The 19098-nt window shown below is 37.6% G+C and overlaps 1 pseudogene; it reads left to right on the forward strand.

Annotated features, from left to right (window-relative positions):
- Positions 1 to 14800: 14800 nt before the first annotated feature.
- On the forward strand, positions 14801 to 14917 carry LOC126214096 (5S ribosomal RNA; annotated as a pseudogene).
- Positions 14918 to 19098: the final 4181 nt, after the last annotated feature.

Consider the following 19098-nt stretch of genomic DNA (forward strand, 5'->3'; position numbering starts at 1 on the left):
ACACTGCGAGAGGGCTGTACAAGCAATGATCACACGCACGGCACAGCGGACACACCAGGAACCGCGGTGTTGGCCGTCGAATGGCGCTAGCTGCGCAGCATTTGTGCACCGCCGCTGTCAGTGTCAGCCAGTTTACCGTGGCATACGGAGCTCCATCGCAGTCTTTAACACTGGTAGCATGCCGTGACAGTGTGGACGTGAACCGTATGTGCAGTTGACGGACTTTGAGCGAGGGCGTATAGTGGGCATGCGGGAGGCCGGGTGGACGTACCGCCAAATTGCTCAACACGTGGGGCGTGAGGTCTCCACAGTACATCGATGTTGTCGCCAGTGGTCGGCGGAAGGTGCACGTACCCGTCGACCTGGGACCGGACCGCAGCGACGCACGGATGCACGCCAAGACTGTAGGATCCTACGCAGTGCCGTAGGGGACCGCACCGCCACTTCCCAGCAAATTAGGGACACTGTTGCTCCTGGGGTATCGGCGAGGACCATTCGCAACCGTCTCCATGAAGCTGGGCTACGGTCCCACACACCGTTAGGCCGTCTTCCGCTCACGCCCCAACATCGTGCAGCCCGCCTCCAGTGGTGTCGCGACAGGCGTGAATGGAGAGACGAATGGAGACGTGTCGTCTTCAGCGATGAGAGTCGCTTCTGCCTTGGTGCCAATGATGGTCGTATGCGTGTTTGGCGCCGTGCAGGTGAGCGCCACAATCAGGACTGCATACGACCGAGGCACACAGGGCCAACACCCAGCATCATGGTGTGGGGAGCGATCTCCTACACTGGCCGTACACCACTGGTGATCGTCGAGGGGACACTGAATAGTGCACGGTACATCCAAACCGTCATCAAACCCATCGTTCTACCATTCCTAGACCGGCAAGGGAACTTGCTGTTCCAACAGGACAATGCACGTCCGCATGTATCCCGTGCCACCCAACGTGCTCTAGAAGGTGTAAGTCAACTACCCTGGCCAGCAAGATCTCCGGATCTGTCCCCCATTGAGCATGTTTGGGACTGGATGAAGCGTCGTCTCACGCGGTCTGCACGTCCAGCACGAACGCTGGTCCAACTGAGGCGCCAGGTGGAAATGGCATGGCAAGCCGTTCCACAGGACTACATCCAGCATCTCTACGATCGTCTCCATGGGAGAATAGCAGCCTGCATTGCTGCGAAAGGTGGATATACACTGTACTAGTGCCGACATTGTGCATGCTCTCTTGCCTGTGTCTATGTGCCTGTGGTTCTGTCAGTGTGATCATGTGATGTATCTGACCCCAGGAATGTGTCAATAAAGTTTCCCCTTCCTGGGACAATGAATTCACGGTGTTCTTATTTCAATTTCCAGGAGTGTATTTTGTGTGACTAATATAAAGTGAGCAGGCATGGGTAAGGGAACAACTAAAATAAAGGGTCAAGGGTGAGGGTTGGGGTGATGAGGTGTTCAAAGCCATAGGACATTATATCACAACATTAAGATAAGACTGTGGACCACATGTCCTAACTTATAACTCCAATTTGTATAGAAATGTACTACACAAATTAATAGCAACCCCACTTTCATCTGGTAATTTGTTAGATAGTCAATACATGTATTACATAATATCTCAAAGAATGCAAACATTGTAAACAGGAACAGTAAAATGGTGTCTTGCTGGCCTGTGGCTCCACAATCAAAGGCCCCACTCCCTTCTGCCCTTGTTTCATACATCTCCCTGCCTCAATACCTACCGCCCTCCCTACCCCCCGCCCTCCCCCTCCCCCGCCACCATCTTCCTCCCGCAGCTTTAGTCTAATTTCTATTTACGTCTTCCTTTGATCATGCATGGTCACTTTCCAGTTAATCTTGCACAATCAACTCCACCTTACTGCATGACGTAGTCACGCGGTCTGAGGCATCTTGCCACAGTGCACACAGGTCGCCCCATCACAGGTTCAAGTCCTGCCTCGGGCATGGGTGTGTGTGTTGTCCTTAGCATAAATTAGTTTAAGTTAGATTAAGTAGTGTGTAAGCCTAGGAACTGATGACCTCAGCAGTTTGGTCTCATAGGAACTTACCACGAAAACTTTTTTTTTCCTTGCTCCCCTCCCCTCACTTTGGCAACCCACAAGTAATTGTTGTAAAAATAAACTGATGTGTTTTTTTTAACCAGGGTGAGTGATGTGTGTTTAACTGATAGAATAGATGACTTCTCATTGGATATGGAAAACAGTACTGTAATTTTACTGCTATTCATAGTGTATTCAAATGCATGTCATTTTCCTATGTTTAATGTTGGAGTACGAGATCTCTTCCAAGGCCTGGTGAACACAATTGCTGCTCTTTATTACATTTTTGGTGTTTCTAAACCATCTTCCTACCCATTCTGGTGCATATTCATCCATGTTTCTTCCTATCCTGATTTACTCATTGTTTGTAAATAACATTATATGGAATACATTACATGCTGATGTACGTACAGCTGTGATAATTCAATAACATGTTTGTGCACTAAGAAGAAATTTCACTTTCACCTTATGGGTTTTTGCAATACCTAATAGACTTACAGTAGGTCTCCCCTCCATATTTTAAGTTTTCCAATGGTAGAAATTGCTGGCTGTCATTTATATTATTATTTACTCCTCCCACTGTGTCTGTCTTGTCCTCCCTTCCTTCCCTTCCATTGCATGATCCCTTGCTCATACCACATGTATTAATGGTGAACATTTGTTTGAATGTGATGTTTCGCACTTTCGTGATTCTTAGTTTTCATAATGGAAAAAATCCTTACCGTAGTTTACAGTTATTTTATGGTTTTCTAGTTGATTTTGTTAACAACTGTCCATCATAATTTGACACACATCCACTATTAAGAAATCTAAAAATATTAAGTGTCCTTGTTTGTACATCTATGAACTGATTATTTTTGTATACAGTAACCCTATGTTATTCACAGACAACAATTTTAAGCATCAATACAGCACTAGGAATAAGACAAACTTCATGCTTCCTACTCAAAGGTTATAGTTATATGCACAAACCCCAGAATATATCGGCATCAAAATCTACAACATACTAAAAGGAAAATGAGTACACAGTATGGAGCTAGGGCAACTGAAACTAAAGCTGCTGACGTTATTAGTGGAGAAATGTTATTACTCCATAGAAGAATTTATGAATGATGATGTGGAAGTCTGAGCAAGGAAACATCATCTGTAAATTAAGCTTAGCAGTTTTGTGTCAAATAAACAATTGTGAAAATAATCTCACTACTTATATGCTGTTGTTATATATTACTTTGTAATACATGTAAGCTGAAGGGTTGAAATATTATTTTTGTAATACTGTAGATACAGACTGTAATTCTAATGTAAATGTAATGTTGATGAGTACGCAGTACATCAGATGTGTGATTTGACTTTGTATTTTATGGGATAGTAAAAATTCTGATTCTGATTCTGACAAGAGCCCAGCACCCCTAAAGTCATGCTACGTAATGGTATGTCATGATAGCTACTTTTGTAATGGCATAAAATTCTCATCTGAGCACCAATGTTACAATAGATAGTAGTTGACATGATATTCTGAAGTAAAGTTTTTCCACAATATGCAGAATTGTTTGTTAATGAACCCATATGTTTGCTCTTCATATGCCATACATAATATTTGCTTCTATGGCAGATGTGACGTTTTTGACAGATATTCTGAAGATGGCCATTGCCTAAAACCAACAATAAGAAAATGTAATTGACAAATGTACTCTTGTTATTAGTGACTTAAAGTGGTTATAGGAACATGCTCGGTTACTAGTATAATTGTTATGTGCCTCTTGCATTACTTCAGTTTGAAAATTTAACCAAACAGGGTGTAGAAACTTCAATAACTTATCAGTATAATTAAATATCTTGCATCTCAAAAGAACTTCTCTGTTCCAGTTACAATATTTACCGGTCATTTACCTATTATTGCTTGTTTAACATTTAGTCACATATCTACACCATTGCAGTTGATTCACCCATTAAAATTTTACGTTCCATCCATTTCCTTGTGTGTTTATTTAAAAAAAGAAATAATTAGAAATACTCCCAACTCAGAAATAATGGTATCTCATTGTTGGAAAAGCCATTTTCTGTCTTATGTTCCTGCTATTGTTTCAGTTTCTACATTTTTTAAACTGAATCATTTTAAATGTTTTTGCTATCTTTAGTGTGTTTAAAAGTACATAGCAGATGATTCACGCAAGACATTGAAATACTAAGAACAGTTTAGTTGCAGCAACCACAGAAATTCTATGGAATGAATTAATACTGTGGTTAAGATCGCTTTACAGAGAACAATAAAAAAACTCTTACTTTGCAATTTATTACTGTATTTGGTCAGATGCAATAACCTTGATAAGATTATGGCATTCAGAATATTTTAATTGAAAATGTATGTCCAATATTATGATAGTGTTTATTTAGGCAAATATATTATTGACTTAACCTGAAAGTTCAATGGTTTCTAGAATACATGAGATTACAAAATATTTTCCAACTACTGGACCAAATTTATTTCCTGCATTTAGTTTTCAAGTGCATCTTTACTTCTATTATACTTACTCTTTACTTTCACAATAATAATAATAATAATACCCAAGGAGGCCCAGGAAAAGAATAGGCCTCCTGTATGTTCTGCCAGTCATAAAAGGTGACGAAAAGAACAAACCACTAATAGGGCTAACCCCCCTTTTAATGTGATTAGTTGGTTCAGGACAGAACTAATTAAGCCTTGGACAAGTGCTGTCATGGTCGGGGATGACGCTTGAACCCTATGCCTGTCCACAATGGTAACGACACTGATAGCCATACGGAAAATGATTTAAATAGAAATAGAGGTGCTTTGCAGGATATGCTTCCTGCAACCACTCTAGAAGGAAAATAAAGACAGAGGATGAGATGGTCAGATGAAGTTAATCGACACCTCATGTTCTGTTATTACCAAGCAACAAACTTAGGAACCAACACAACTGGTTACAGATCACAAGTATACACAACATTTATTACCAGATACCCAGAAATAAAATTTTTAACAGAACAACAACTAGCTGATCAGATCCGTGTAGTAATAAAAAATAACAGGATACCCCAGTCAGAATTAGAAAACATCAAACAACAAGTACAACTAATACTGGAACAAAATAATGTGCAATCAGAAGAAGAATAAAACACAGTAATGGGCTCAAACATCCCAGAGCAAACAAACAAAGAGCGACATGCATCAATTAAATAATCAGAGGAAAACTAAATCTTAAGACAGCCACCAACACAAGCACAAATAGAACACAAAGTGACACACATGTTAGATATAGAAGAAAAATTTCAGCTGACATATATAGAATACAAAGACACAAATACAGACATTAGGCCATTCTTGCATAGACCACCAAATAACCCACAAGTCAAAACAACAATAACAACTATCAACACAATCATAAACAACAAAATAAATGAAAATACAACTGTGGAAGAGTTACAACTACTGGTTTATATAGGAGCACTGACTACACTAAATATACACACTAGGCAGAGATCAGACCCAACCAACACACAGAAGAAACCCACAAAACCAGCATGGCAACACAGGCTACAGATCAGAATAGAAAAACTGAGAAAAGACATCAGACAGCTAACACAATTTATAAGAAATGAAATATCAGACAAAAAACAAAAAAGGTTAGGTAAAATCCCACAACAACAAGTGATAGAGCAAGTAGATGAAAAAAAGCAGAAATTACAAGCATTGGCCAAACAACATAGAAGATACAAAAAAAGTGAAAATAGAAGGAAACAAAACCAAACATTCAACACAAACCAAAAGACATTTTACCAGACAATAGATAACACACACATTAAAATAGACAGTCCACCAAACATAACAGACATGGAACACTTCTGGAGCAACACATGGTCAAACCCAATACAACATAACAGACATACACAGTGGATACAAGCAGAAACAGACACATACAAGATGATATCACAAATGCCTGAAGTGATAATTTTGCAACATGAAGTCACCCGAGCAATTTATTCTACGCACAATTGGAAAGCCCCTGGGAAAGATATAATAGCAAATTTCTGGCTAAAGAAGTTCACCTCAACACATTCACATCTAACTAAATTATTTAACAGTTACATTGCAGACCCATACACAGTCCCTGATACACTTATACAAGGAATAACTTTTCTGATCAAGTAGACACAGCAAACCCAGCAAAATATTGCCCCATAACATGCCTACCAACAATATACAAAATATTAATTTCAGTCATTACACAGAAATTAATGACACATACAACACAGAACAAAATTATAAATGAAGAACAAAAAGGCTGTTGCAAAGGAGCACAAGGATGTAAAGAGCAACTGATAATAGATGCAGAGGTGACATATCAAGCTAAAACTAAACAACGGTCACTACACTAGGCATACATTGATTACCAAAAAGCTTTTGATAGTGTATCCCACTCATGGTTATTACAAATATTGGAAATATACAAAGTAGATACTAAACTGATACAGTTCCTAAACATAGAAACGAAAAACTGGAAAACAATACTTAATATCCAAACAAATTCAAATAATATCACATCACAGCCAATACAGATTAAGTGTGGAATATGCTAAGGAGACTCATTAAGTCCTTTCTGGTTCTGCCTTGCTCTGAACCCACTATCCAACATGCTAAATAATACAAATTATGGATATAATATTACTGGAACATACCAACACAAAATCATACATTTGCTATACATGGATGATCTAAAACTACTGGCAGCAACAAATCAACAACTCAATCAATTACTAAAGATAACAGAAGTATTCAGCAATGATATAAATACGGTTTTTGGAATAGACAATGTAAGAAAAATAGCATATTCGTGGTAAAACACACTAAACAAGAATATTACATATTGGATAACCACAGGGACTGCATAGAAGCAATGGAAAAAAAAGATGCGTATAAATATCTAGGATACAGACAAAAAATAGGAATAGATAATACAAATATTAAAGATGAACTAAAAGAAAAATATAGACAAAGACTAACAAAAATACTGAAATCAGAATTGACAGCAAGAAACAAGACAAAAGCTATAAATACTTATGCTATACCAATATTCACCTACTCATTTGGAGTAGTGAAATGGAGTAACACAGACCTAGAAGCACTCAATACACTTACGTGATCACAATGCCACAAATATAGAATACATCACATACATTCAGCAACAGAAAGATTAACGTTAAGCAGAAAGGAAGGAGGAAGGGGATTTATCGACATAAAAAACCTACATTATGGACAGGTAGACAACTTAAGAAAATTCTTTAAAGAATGAGCAGAAACTAGCAAAATACACAAAGCAATCATTCATATAAATACATCGGCTACACCATTGCAATTTCATAACCACTTCTACAACCCTTTAGATCACATAACATCAACAGATACAAAGAAAGTAAATTGGAAAAGGAAAACACTACATGGCAAGCACCAGTATCATCTAACACAGCCACACGTCGACCAAGATGCATCCAACACATGGGTAAGAAAAGGCAATACATACAGTGAGACAGAAGGATTCATGATTGCAATACAGGATCAAACAATAAACACCAGATATTACAGCAAGCATATTATTAAAGATCTCAATACCACAACAGATAAAAGCAGACTTTGCAAACAACAAACAGAAACAGTAGATCACATCACAAGCGGATGTACAATACTAGCAAATAAAGAATACACCAGAAGACATGACAATGTAGCAAAAATAATACATCAACAACTTGCCATACAACAGAAACTAATAAAACTACACGTTCCCACATACAAGTATGCACCACAAAATGTACTGGAGAATGATGAATACAAATTATACTGGAACGGAACCATTATAACAGATAAAACACCACCACATAACAAACCTGACATCATACTCACCAATAAAAAGAAGAAATTAACACAACTAATCGAAATAACCATACCCAATACAACAAATATACAGAAGATAACAAGAGAAAAAATTGAAAAATACATCCAACTGGCTGAGGAAGTCAAGGACGTGTGGCATCAGGGTAAAGTTGACATTATACCAATTATACGATCAACTACAGGAGTCATACCACACAATATCCACCAGTACATCAACACAATACAGCTACATCGAAACATATGTATACAGCTACAGAAATCTGTAATTATTGATACATGTTCAATTACCCAAAAGTTCCTAAATGCAATGTTACATTACCGTACAGTTAAAAGGAAGTCACGCTTGATCAAAGTCCCTGTCGCTTTCCATTTTTAACCAGACAAAGCGCAGTTTGGTGACTTATGAGATGAAACTGATCTATGTTTCTGAAATTTTGGTTTTTCAGGTCAGAGTTTACATTTCGATTAAGTGCTGGGGGCAACATAATCGGTTTAAAAATATACATTGATTGGCCAGAACTTTACGATCAGTGACCTATTATCGATATAACCCTATTTGGGCAATAGCAGAGTCACCTGGTGAGGAATGACTACTAGTCAGACACAGTAGTATCAGTGACTACACTGTCCCTATGTAGATTGGGGAAGGAACATAATCTGTCAGAGTTTAACGAAGGACAGACTGTGATGGCATGGAGGTACAACATGAGCACTTTGGAAACTGCATGACTTGTTGGGTGTTTGAGGAGTACTGTGTTGAGTGTCTTCAACACATAGTGAAACCAAGCACAGACATCATGGGGATGGGCAGTCACCCCTCAGTAGAGATGTCAGGTATTGTAAGATTAGCAGGCTGGTAAAACAGGAGAGGTGGCAAACTGTTGTGGAATGATCATTGGTCTTTAATGCTGGGCATAGTGCGAGTGTGTCTGAACACACAGTGCACTGAACACTCCTAATAATAGGCCTACACAGCCAACGACCCGTGCATATGCCAATGGTGACACCACAACATTGGCAACTGCAACTGAAATGGACACATGATCATCAGAATCAGGCATTAGCACACCAGCAGAGCATTGCATGCTCTGATGAATCCCCACATCTTTATCATGTCAATGGGAAGACAAGAATCCATCATCCTCCAGGGGTACAGGGCCTTGATACCTGAACTGTGGGATGCAGACAAGCTGACAGCAGCTCCATTATGCTCTGGAGAACATTCACTTGGGCATCCATGGGTCCAGTGGACCTTGTGCAAGCACTGTGATAGCCAAGGCGTGTAGCACACTGGTTGCACATGTACACCCCTTCATGACTATCATGTTTGTTGATGGCAGAGGTATTTTTCAACAAGATGATGTGCCATCTTACAACACCAGGTGTATGATGGCGGGGTTTGAGGAACAAAGTGGCGAATTCCCATTGACACACTGGCTCCCTGAGTAGCTACATCTGAACTCAATTGAATACATCTGGGATGTGACTGAACTTTGCGTCAGAGCTCATTGACCTTCTCTCTGGAATTTACAGGAATCAGGTGACTTTTGTGTGAATATGTCATGCCAACTCCCATGAGAGACCTACCAGTACCTCGCTACTTCCAAGCCATGATGCATCCCTGCTGATATCCATGCCAAATGTGAACATACTGGGCATTGGGTCATTCATCATAATGTTCTGGCTGATTAATGTACATGTAAATATTACAACTTCAGGGAATGGAACACTGTATGTGTCTCTTGTTTTGGCACCACAAATTATTCTTACAGCCATCTTCTATAACTTTAAAAGCTTATGAAGATTTGCTTGTGTTATGGCATCCCATATTTCTGTTCCATACTTTATACTAGTCAGTATTTGCTCTGCCAATTTATCCCAATTATATTTTAAACCAGTTTTTTTGTCAGAGACTGGATATATGTGTCCCAGTATTGCTATTCCCAGTATTTTTATATAGTTTTCTTTGCTGCCACCCCTTCTTTCCACATTCCTAGCCAGCAAACTGGCCCTCTCCATTTGAGCTGCTAGCTACTGATTATCAGTTCAACTCCCTGCCTCCCACCTCCCTCTACCTCCACCCACTCTACTTCACACTATCCCATCACATTCAGTCCACCTGCCGCAAAATCAAAACAGCACTGACACTGTCAGCTTAGCTGGCAATATGTAGGGGCATGGAGGGATAGAGAGAGAGAGAGAGAGAGAGAAAGAGAGAGAGGAGAGAGAGAGAGAGAGAGAGATAGAGCTTTTTATAAGTCTAGCTCATCAAAGGGAAAATCTGAAAGCTAGCAAGTTTTCTTTATTTTGTTTGTGCCTATAAACAACAGGATACTTCCGCTTTTCAGAGAGTGATCTCGTTTCATCCTGAAGTGTTTATGTTGGTTAAAACAGTCATATGAACTTTGAGCAGGATTTCAGTAGAAATATTTTATGTCATTATAGACGTCTTTGAAAGATGAACTGTATCTCATAAAAACAGAAAATATGGTTAAAAAATTGAATTAAGGAAGGGGGGAAGCAGATAGATGCTGAACCACTTGGGGGAGGAATCTTTACTACTTTAGATTTTTGTTACAAATTTTACACAAACACAACACATTCAGCTAAGGAAAAGACAAGAACATTGAATTTATATGTGGTACATGTATAGCTAAAGAATATATGATAATAAAATGGCAAATAAATAATGTTATGCCTTGGGGTATTTTCTCAGGTCCCAGCTTTAACTGGGACTAATGTTTTCATTTCTAGTATGAAAAAAATGGTCTGCCACAGTCTGTCTTTGTTGTTTTTTATCTTCTTTGAAGTTGCTAATATTATCATTCAGTTCTTCCTGCTGTGCCAGCAACCCTTTTTAGTGGATTACTTCAAAAGTTATTACTATTTGGTCAATTTTTTTTATCAAGTTGATCTGACTCTTTCTCTCAGGTAGCCTACATCAATTGTGTTGTGCAGTTGGCCATCACCTTTTTGCATTCCCTCTCAGGTCAAACTTTGTGGCCGTCCACCTTGGGTGGCTGTGTCTCTCATGTTGTTGAGAGTGAACTTTAATTTCTGCAGATGTCATGACACACATTTATGCACTGACCTGCATCAATCATAAGCCTGCTTGTGGTGGCTGGTGGTGGATTGCTCAGTAGGCAGGCCTCCTTCAGTAGAGGACAGGCTGCTTCCAACTCAGCAGATCACATGCTCCTCATAATGAAATTATATAGCATTCCCAATGAAGTACCTCAATGAGTGTGACAATTAACACCATAAATAGGCTGAACCTATGTTCACTTCATTAATAAACAAGAAATATGTGTCTTAAATTAATTATTATTCAACAGAATTTTATACAATCAACACAAGACTGTTCCCACACCAAAATGCTGGAAGTAATGTAGTTCACAAAGTTTACCATATCCAGCTCAACTACTGCATATTGTCTTAACACTGTCACACTATATACCCAAGTGCTGATGCTGATTGACTAATGTTCATGATGTTATAAGGTAATTCAGCTAATTTGGACTGCTGATTTTTTTTTTTTTTTCAATGAGTGCATACAGCCTTTATAATCACGAATTTGACTGTGAGAATTTGTATGCATGCTTGATGAATGTGTGTAAAGTACAGCAGAAGACATCACTAAGTGTTTCAAAGGATGACTGCAGAGTTTTGGCTTATTTCAGATTACATAAGCGGGAAGAGTATGTTATGGCTGCGCTTAAAAAATGACTGTATTCCAATTTTGGGATGGTAAATAACGTTGTAAAATAAATAGGTTACAGTGTGCACATTGAAGGTACTTTTAATTTTTCCTATTAACAGATTAATCACAATTCTTGGTACATTTATTGAGTTTCATCCTTTGTGGCCATTATTCTGATGCAGTTTCAAATTCCAATTTAATGTGTATATAAAGAGTTTTCTTTGTATTAACGCTCTATTCTCTGAAGATATTGCTTCTGTTCTACATTAATAATCAGTGATGGTTAGTGTAGTGTCTATTCTCATTAGCTGATAATAGTACTCACTGTAATTTGTACAGCATTAATAGTATATCTACACACTGTACAGCGATCTTTACAATTACATTTTTACAGGTTTATTATTCAGTTGTGGCAAAGGAAATGCACCGAGATTAAAGATGAGCAAAATGTGAAATTGTAATTGTATTGAACATTACAGGATTGATTGAGATTTTATTACACTAGCATTCATTGTCTAATGTTACATGTTCAACTTGATTTGCAGAGACCAAGGACATAAGGTGTTTTGCATTAGTAACACCACTGACAAGGTACTACCAAAGGATGTGAATTTTGTCTTGAGGGATTATCTTGCACATTTTCTTCCTGTGTTGAAATATGTATCTAATACTCTTTATTCATGGGAAAGCAATTTCTAAATAGTCAGTTTTTAATCAGTGATTCTGTAACACTGAAATAAAAAATATCACAAACATACAAATCTGCAAGGAATGATGATATTACATAGAAAACCTAAATATTATGAGCACATAATGATTAAAAATTATTTTGTATTTAATGTTTTTTGTGTAAACATGCTGAAGTCTGCAAGTTATGCAGTATGCCAAGGAGCACGTACAAGACAGTTACACCCTAGTTTCCTTTGGTCAGAACACAATTAAAATGAACCCAGTATTTTCTTGGCCAACAGCCTTGCCACAGTGGTGTTGATAGTTCCCATCAGATCGCCAAAGTTAAGTGCTGTTGGGTGTGGCTAGTAATTGAAGCCAACTAAGGAGCTTCTTGACTGACAAGTAGTGACACCAGTCATGAAAGCTGACAACAGCCGGGAGAGTGGTGTGTTCACCACATGCCCCTCTGTGTTCACAACCAGTGACACCTAAGGGATGAAGATGACATGGCAGCTGGTCAATACCATTGGGCCTTCAAGGCCTATTCAGACGCAGTCTTTTTTCTTTAATATTTCCTTGAACATGTTATAAATGGTTCTATATCCACTGACTATAATATCAAATGTTTGTGGATAGTAAATATTGGAACTGAGGATAGATAATTGAAATTAATAAAGATACAGATGTATATTTGATGCCCTTTAGAAGCAACTCTGAAAATTTGTACTGATGCACAAATCCATGGTGACATCACATGGTTACAAGCATTGGCTGAAACTGTAATTAATTTACTCAGGAAACTTGGATACATTTTGTTGTAAGGCACAACTTCCATCCATTTGAACCTGTTTACAGTAGTCAAATCTTGGTGCATCTCTGTAATTTTTACCCCACCCACTTCCCTCCAGTACCAAACTGACTTGATGATTCCTTGATTCCTTGATATGCATCCTATGAGTCAGTCTCATCTTTTAGTCAAGTTGTGCCATTAATTTCACTTCTTACCAACTTCATTCTGTACCACTTATTTAGTTATCCAGTATACACATAGAGTGTTCAGAATTTTTCTGTGACACTATGTTTCAGAAGCTATTTTCTTACACAAATGAATTTTCAGGTTGCATAAACAGCTACTTTGTCTGCCTAAATGAACACTGACATAACTATATTCAATAGGCATTTTGTTGTGATGACTGATCTGTAGAGTAGCCCGAAGACTAGGTTAGGCTGGAAGGTGACAGTTTAGTTGTGTGTGGCCAAGCTGAATGTGGAAGCAGAGTGTTAAGAGTAACATAAATTGTCCTGTACCTGTGCGGATAGTATTGTATGAGTGGATAAAGTGGAAATGGTGGGTGATCTATTGTGTGCAACCACTACCTGGTAGGCAGAACTAGTTCAACAGATGAAGCCTACTCAAAAGCAAAACTACCAAGCTACTGTTAGTGGGTCTGCAAAATATCATACTGCCAGCTCAACCCAGTACAATTAATAACATAACTGATTGGAGTGTCTAACAAGAAAACCACTGTGATAACAATTAATGCAACTGCTGATAATGGACAAAGCACACTGGTCAGCAGATTACTGCAGACTGAGGTGGTCAGTCCTTCAGAACAAAAAGGTAGACACACCTGGGGCTGAGAACAAGACTGATTCTTTGTGGGTGCCCAGTTATTTTGTGCTATATGTAACATATTGATTTGTAGTGTAGCATTATGTCTATGTTCATGCCATATTTTATGAACTTTTTGTTATAAAAACAAACTGCAAGAAAAATTCAGAAAGCGCATACAGAATAATAAACAAGTGCCTCATGAATGCGTAACAGTTATTGTACGTAAACTACAAAAAAATGCAGTGGGGGAATGGCATACTGTCTTTTAACCACATTCAATGAACAGTTCTATTTTATTTCATGATAAATAGTTGAGAACATCTAGCTGGGATTACTATATGACTTCAGTATATCACTATTTGTTTACAGCCTACACAATGACTGAAATTTAAGTATTACATTATTTTGTCATCTTTTCATATTTACTGCTACTGCTACAAATGCATAGAATAATCCAATGAAAAGGAAACAATCACGTTTCTTTCATAGGACAGTATTACAAATATTCGATTATATTAGTAAGAAATTGCAAGAAACAAATACACGAAATTTGGATGAAAATAAAGAAGTCATTGTATGAGAGTCTGCAGAACAAGAAAGGAACAGTGATTTATTTTTGGCTAGTTCTAGGCAATTCAGTTTGCTGAGAGCTTCTGGAGTCAATGCAATCAAGAAGCTAGCAGTTGTTGTATGTACGCAATTCATTATAACAGAAGACTAAACAAAATGAGGACAGTGATGTACCGCTGCCTAAGGCTCCACCTTTACCACTTTGTGATGATGACTAATGATTGTTCTAATATACGAATGTCAGGTCTTCACAAAATAAAACTGGTACTCTTAGTATTCTGTTGGCAACGGCCTTGCCGCAATGGATACACCGGTTCCCGTGAGATCACCGAAGTTAAGCACTGTCGGGCATGGCCGGCACTTGGATGGGTGACCATCCAGCCACCATGCGCTGTTGCCATTTTTCGGGGTGCACTCAGCCTCGTGATGCCAATTGAGGAGCTACTCGACCGAATAGTAGCGGCTCCGGTCAAAGAAAACCATCATATCGACCGGGAGAGCGGTGTGCTGACCACACGCCCCTCCTATCCGCATCCTCAACCGAGGATGACACGGCGGTCAGATGATCCCGATGGGCCACTTGTGGCCTGAAGACGGAGTGCTGTTAGTATTCTGTTGGGTGTGAACAAGAAGATTACATTATGTGTTAATAAACACTGGCTCAGTGAAGATAAGCTACAACTGTATGTATCAGGCCTTGTGGGGTGAGGCCTTTGATATAAGTCAGTCCTAGTACACTGTGGCAGATCAAGCTGGTATCCTCCATCTAAAATTTTACTATAGTAAATACCAATGAAAATATTTTGACCTTATAGATAGATTTGGTAAGGATGATACCACTCGTTCTAAAGACTAACATTCCAATTTTTCATTAACATAGTTAATATCTTGTGAAAATAATTAACTTACAAGATAACTGTAAAGTTCAGAAGTAGCCACATTTTACATTTCAGATTTTGACTCAGTGCATTTAGATTTCATCTTTGGCTGCTATACATCGGCTGCTCCATTTTTATGCACAAGGTGGCTTACTTCTATAATCAATTGAGCCATTAGTTATTAGTTTTGCATAATCTACCATGATGTTCAGTATTGCACTAGTATCCATAAATAGGTTAGTGCCAATGCAGATGCATAAAATGGTTCGGTATACTTTCTCAAAGCCCTAGACTACTATACTTTTTACAAACCAAATTAATCTTAATAACGGTAGTCTACCCTGAGTAGCAATTTTTTCCCTACAATGTTAAAAAATTGGTCATCATCCAACAATAGGACCTTGAAGACAATATGTGAAAAAGTGAAAACAAAATTGTGGTGGTGTGTACAATTTTGTACAAACACCATCGTTACTCATTAAAATTTTCATCTTTATGACAGCAGTCTGTAAAGGGACACCCTCCTCTAGCTTGGTAACAAAATGAATAGAGACAAGGTCAGGAGTAGTATAGAAGTTAAATCTGTAGAACCCAGTCAGGACATGTTTGAGAGGAGTGAAAGCATAGTCATCAAATGAAAAGTAAAAACTGGTATTTTACAGTTAATTTTGGCAAAACTAGAGGAAATGAAGACAGATAACAATAGCAAATTTAGTGCAGTTAATGATCAGTTAACTGAAATAAGAACAGATAACAATAGCAAATTTACTTCACTACAAGGACTATTAAATGACCTAAAAACTGGAAACAATAGTAAAATGGATAGGGTACAACGCCAAATAGACCAACTTTGCAATCAAGTTTCAGAGCTAAAAAATGGGTTTGTCAGAGGGATTAAGAAGTGTGAATGAAAAAGTTGATATTTTAGAAAATAAATTTATTGGTTTGGAAAATGAGTTCAGTTGAAGAATGTTAATGACAGAGGTGAACAGAAAAGGCCATAGCAAAAACAATGGGACACACTAGATCAGACAAAAATTTTTAAATGTTGAAAGCAATATGCAAACTAGTGTAAATGTTTTAGATCAAAAAATTTCAACAGTTTAGGTTAACTGCATTCACAAAAATCTTTATTCGAACAATGGTATTGTGTGGTCCAACACTCCAATCAAAAGCTTTTTATCAGACAAGTTACATCCAGTTGATTTTCTGTATCACTGTAGAGATAGTTTTGTGTCAGGCATGACTGACAATAAAAAAAAATTAAATTTGTTAAAAGATGTCTTAAAGGTGAAGCTCTATAACGAGAAAATTTAATTTTAAGCCAGTGGGAAACACATCCAAGTTTTGAAAAAAGTTTTTTAAGTACATTTGGTCAAAAGCTGAACAGGGGAGAATTAAAAACGAATTTTTGAGTAGTCTTAATTATAGGAGTAGGGAGAGTACTGGTACTCTGAAAGAGTTTTATAAGAACCAACTGAATAAATTAACACACCTTGACAAACCATTTGATGAAATGACATTGACTGATGCACTCAAAAGGAGATTACCTTAGAGGTTGCAGTGACATTTAGTACATGGATTTGACAATTGTCTTGAACAATTTTTACAATATGTTGAGAGGCTGAATATGGCAGTATAAAGAAGATGTACCATAACAATCAGAATAATAGAAATCACAATGGGAATCATTACAGAAACAGGGATAATGGTAATTCCTACCTGGATCAAAATGTTAATAGAGACAGAAATTTTGTACATCAGCAGGATAGGCATAATCTGTATAACTATGGGCAGTTTAATAGGAGAAACATCATAGAAGTAACTACTTGGGAAACAGCAGTCCACCTCAATGAAGTACCACAGTTTTGGGGCAAGGAAACAACAAGCACAGGGTCCCCAATTTACACCTGCAATTAGACAGTAATAACAGTGTTCATGATATGGCACAGGTATCTGAAGTTGGACAGAAGGAATATCAGATTTCTCATTTATGTTTTGATCAAAAGTTTTGGGATACTATGTTTAATTATGGTGATGTAGGTACTAATCACAAACCAGAATGTGAGAGTAGTGAGAATTTTGAAATATGTACTAATGATTTCTGCTTGGTCAGAAAGCAATGTTATTGATGTACGTAAATCAGGTGATGACTGTATTGGATATGAACTAGGTGATATTTTTGATATATATGTGAAAGAGAGCAGTGAAATAACTGAGGTTGGTACGTCTGAGACTGATAGTTTATTACAAATGAATGTAGGCGAGGTGAACGACTTTGATGGATATGAGAGTTGCGTTTTTAATCATGTTGTTGATCTAGCAATTTTGGAAGAATATGATGATGATGATGATAATGATGGTGATGTTGACAGGTTTCAGGTATTTGTGGAATTTAAGAATAATGTAGTTTCAGAGTTATTAGCAAATAATGTTGACAATACAGGAAGATAAGTGGTGTATGTGATTATGTAAGTGACAGTCGTGGAATACCAGTCCAGTCAAAGCAGTTTTTCATTAAAGTCATGCAGAGTAATGATTCAAACAGTAAAGGTGACTTATCTGTAAGTGTAGAGAATAAGGGTGAAAACTTTTTGAAGTTTGTTTGGTTGGTTGGTTGGTTTGTGGGATTTAAAGGGACCAGACTGTGATGGTCATCGGTCCCAAGTTAGTTTGGAACCAAATTGATAATAACATAGATAAATTTGCCTTCTGGAATAAGTTAACGGTGTTTAGTCAACATTTGTATCCAAATTGGTGGAAAGAAGTAAAAGAAGATCGAAGCAGAAAGTGTAATATTGGCAGTAATATATTCTGTGTTCTTTCTGTAATAAGTGATCGAATCAATTCATTGTGTTCAATCTTTACCTGGCAACATGAGTAACTATTGTAATTCTGTGATACCAGCAAAGTTGATAAAACCCTGTAAAGACAGTGTGGATGTAACAATTGATAAAACTGAAAGTGATCTTTTACATAAAGTGTCTACTAACAGAAATGATGACTCATATTTTGGGTGTCCTTACATTAAGATTAAGACTGACAAGTGGGAAGGTAACTGTTCGATTGATACAGGTAGCCTGATTTTTGGTATATCTTAACAATTTAGAGACAAGATTGAGTATAGTAAGAATTTTGTGGAAATGCTGATTGTAGGTGTAAAGATAAGAGGAGCTACAGGAAATCAAACCAAATTGCTAAGATCTCAGGTACTTTTAATGTTTAGTATAGAAAACAAAACATTTGAATATGGATGCTTAATGACCCCTAGTCTGGAAGAAAATATAATTCCTGGTATGGATAGGATACTGAAAATTGAGGCTTGTTTGGATGGAATGCTAAAGAATTGTTTGTTTTGGAACATAAAAGTAATACTTATGTGAAAACTAATTTCTGTATTTTAAACTGTGAGAAAAGTTGTAACTATTTGCAAAACAATGTGTACCAAGGTGAGTGCCAGGTGTTTGATGACAATATAGATTTTGGTGGGACTGAAGATCAAGATTTTGAAAGTGTAGTAGATTCTAAAGCAAGGGAAGCTACAACTCTTAAGACCAACAAAAGAAACAACTTAGAAATTTGTTATTGGAGTTTATAAATGTGTTTAGTGAAAACCCAGGGTAAGTGGAAGGCTATCAGTGCATGCTTTTGCTTATAGATCATCAACCTTTCTTTCTCAAGACATATAATACACCATTTTCAA

Source organism: Schistocerca nitens, chromosome 11 (genome assembly GCF_023898315.1).
Source record: "Schistocerca nitens isolate TAMUIC-IGC-003100 chromosome 11, iqSchNite1.1, whole genome shotgun sequence".
NCBI classification, from domain to species: domain Eukaryota; kingdom Metazoa; phylum Arthropoda; class Insecta; order Orthoptera; family Acrididae; genus Schistocerca; species Schistocerca nitens.